At 42.1% G+C, this 3120-nt stretch overlaps 1 pseudogene; it reads left to right on the forward strand.

Annotated features, from left to right (window-relative positions):
* Positions 1-1298: 1298 nt before the first annotated feature.
* LOC131293750 (uncharacterized) lies at positions 1299-2886 on the forward strand (annotated as a pseudogene).
* The last annotated feature ends 234 nt before the right edge of the window (positions 2887-3120 follow it).

Below are 3120 nucleotides of genomic sequence, written 5' to 3' on the forward strand. Positions count from 1 at the left end.
GGGACTGGGCATAGTAGAAAGCGGAATACGAGAGCAACTATGTTTTTGCTCTTCTTTTGCCTGGCGCGCTTGGTGTGCGTGTCACCGCGTGACCACATTAGGCGTACGCCCAATCGCAAAAATCGGATACTGTTCGGACCTCTCACTCTAAATCTGCACTTTCTCTCTTGCTTCCACTCGCACAAGGGTATGCAACCACTTTCTGCCGCGGCACCGAGCTGCGAGTGTATGCGTGAGCCATGCATGAATTTACTCCCCGCATCACGCATCCCCTTTTTGGGTCCCACGAACTTGCATCGTTCGTTTCCTCCATTCTTCATGCCCCGCGGCCGTTGCCCTGCGTCTATCGTTTTAAATCGCTTTCTGTCAATTTTGCGCTTTTTTCTCTTTTGCTCATCTTTGGCTCCTCGCCAAAACTATGAAGTAACGTCACATTGCATTTAATACAATTTTAGTTATCACATGCGGTAGAATTAAAACCATAGTGGCGTTGATTACACGTGAGCAAAATTTTCCAGTGCTTATAAAGTGCAAAATTATACCTTGAATTGTGCCAAAATGTCCGATCTTGGTAGAATGAAAAAAACTGGCAATTTCAGTCGTAGGGTCGCAAAGTACCTGAAGATGGATTTACCAGTCGATGAAGAAGCAGGATCAAGTGGATTGAGTGAGTGGAAATAATGATTTTGTAATATTGAATTAGTGCTAAAGCTTTATTTTCCAGTGTCACAACAATTACATGCCGTTAATCCTTCGGTTAGCACCGATTTGCCGTCTGAACCACAAGAGCATAAAGCAGAAGGATCCATTCATTCCGAAGATCCGAACTTAACGGATTATTTAGAATCGAGTGACGATGAGACCTTTGGGCCTGAAGAAGACTATAAAAGTTTTGACTTGTTGCCCCTGCTTGTTTGTGTAAGGTATTGGGCGCTTTCAACAGGGCAAACAAAGGATTCCATAAACCTTGTGCTGCGCATATTAAATAGAACTGGAATGCGTTTCCCAACAACTGCTGAGACCCTATTAGAAAAAAATCCCAACCCAGCATCAGCGATTGTCAATATCGGAGGAGGACAGTTTTGGTTTAAAGGCATACAAAAATGTTTGATAAATCAATTCTGGTAAGTTTTTTTATTATGCTTCAATATTTTACCATATGAAATATTTTCTTAAGCTATGATAATTTGTTTAATTTTGATTTTCATTACGACATGAAAACCACACCGTCTTGCAGTCAGCTGTCGTTAAACGTATCAATTGATGGCCTGCCCCTTCATAAAAGCACCACCTTGCAGTATTGGCCGATTTTATTCAATATTCATGAGCTACCCCGTGTGCCAGTGATGGTAGCGGGCATCTTTTATGGGTTGTCCAAACCTGAAAATATTGAGCAATATCTGCGTCCGTTGGTAGATGAGATTAATTTTCTAATTGAGCACGGAATCAACATCAACGGGAAGAAGTTGTTCATCAAACTGCGAGCTATTATCGCCGACACTCCAGCCAGGTCATTTGTGAAAGGTAAAAGATAAATAAGGTATTAGTTGGTAAATACGAACTTTTTTTCTATTATTTTGTTACCTTTTTCAGGTACTGTTGGACATACCGGCTACGCAGGTTGTATGAAATGTGTTGTAGAAGGGCAATACAGTAAAGAAGGTCGTACGGTTGTGTTTCCAGGAGTAGGTGCACCAAAACGAACAGACAAGGGATTCAGAGAAAATGCGTACCCGAAACACTGCAAAATTATATCACCACTTTTAGATCTTAAGGATTTCGATATCATCAACGATGTGATTGTTGCAGATCGTTTACATCTGATAGATCTTGGGGTCATGAAACGTTTGCTGATTGGGTGGCGTGATGGATCGCTGGGCAAAGTGCGTTGGTCAACTTCGCAATGTTCGCAGATTTCGAAGGCGTTAGGCAATATTAAACTCCCTGCTGAAATCCATCGCCCACTGCGCCCTGTTGTTTATGCTGGGAAATGGAAAGGATCGGAGTTTGCCTCGTTTTTGCACTACGCAAGCATTGTGGTGTTGAAAGAACATCTCCCCCAAGAATGTTACCAGCATTTTTTGTTGTTATTTTGTGCAGTAACAATTCTATCCTCGCGTGTATACCGTCCGATGTGGTCACTTGCCGGACTGATGCTCGAAAGATTTGTCACCCAATATAGCCATGTCTATGGAGAGCGTTATATAGGCAGCAACGTCCATAACCTGCAACATGTGTATGAAGAGGTGGCTCGTTTAGGTCCGCTTCCAACGCATTCCACTTATCCTTTTGAGAATGAGCTACAGCATCTCAAGCGTCAACTGCGGAGCGGCTACAAAAATCTGGAGCAAACCATAAACCGGTTATCAGAACTAGATAAATTTCATATGTCTTTTTATGTGAAAAAGACAGAGGCATCGAATCCTCGCTGCAGCGAACATGCAGGAGTTATTACTTTTCGTGTTAGCCACAACTTTTTGTTACAAAATAATGTAAGGAACTGTTGGTTTTTTAACAAAAAGTAATTATATTATGAAGTTCCATTCAGCTAGCAACGAACGGGATTCGAATGGTGTTTTAAAAATATTGTGCAATAAGTTACCTGAAAAAGCAATATTTATTGATTCTACCATGTTGGACATCCAGCTTCCAGAGCCATTCAATTCAAGCATGTTGAACATTTATAAGGGAGTACCGTGCAGATTGGCTGAAACCCAGGATGAGATTACTTGGAATGAAGTTAAATGTAAATTAATTGCTGTGCCTTTAACGACGCTACCCAAGGAGCGCCAAATTGACGTTTCGACCCGAACCCATGAAAGTTCCATACAAAAACACCCCTCCACGACGGGAGAGCTACCCCGCAACCACTCCGCCACCGTTTGACATACCCCTCACTTCCTAATGACAATCCAAATGCTGTCTGCTCTGTCGTTCCGTCCTTTTCTCTCGCGTTATGTTGCCAACAGCATAGACTTGTGTGTGAGCAACAGCCCGTTGAGGAATTGTTTACATTTTGAAACAAACGGTCGTGCAGTGTGTTGTAAAAGCTTGGTGTCTATTTTGTACAAGAAATCTCTTGAAAATGTGGCGGAAACCCGAATTAAAATGTTTGCGAAA

This window comes from Anopheles ziemanni, chromosome 2 (genome assembly GCF_943734765.1).
Source record: "Anopheles ziemanni chromosome 2, idAnoZiCoDA_A2_x.2, whole genome shotgun sequence".
Classification (NCBI taxonomy): domain Eukaryota; kingdom Metazoa; phylum Arthropoda; class Insecta; order Diptera; family Culicidae; genus Anopheles; species Anopheles ziemanni.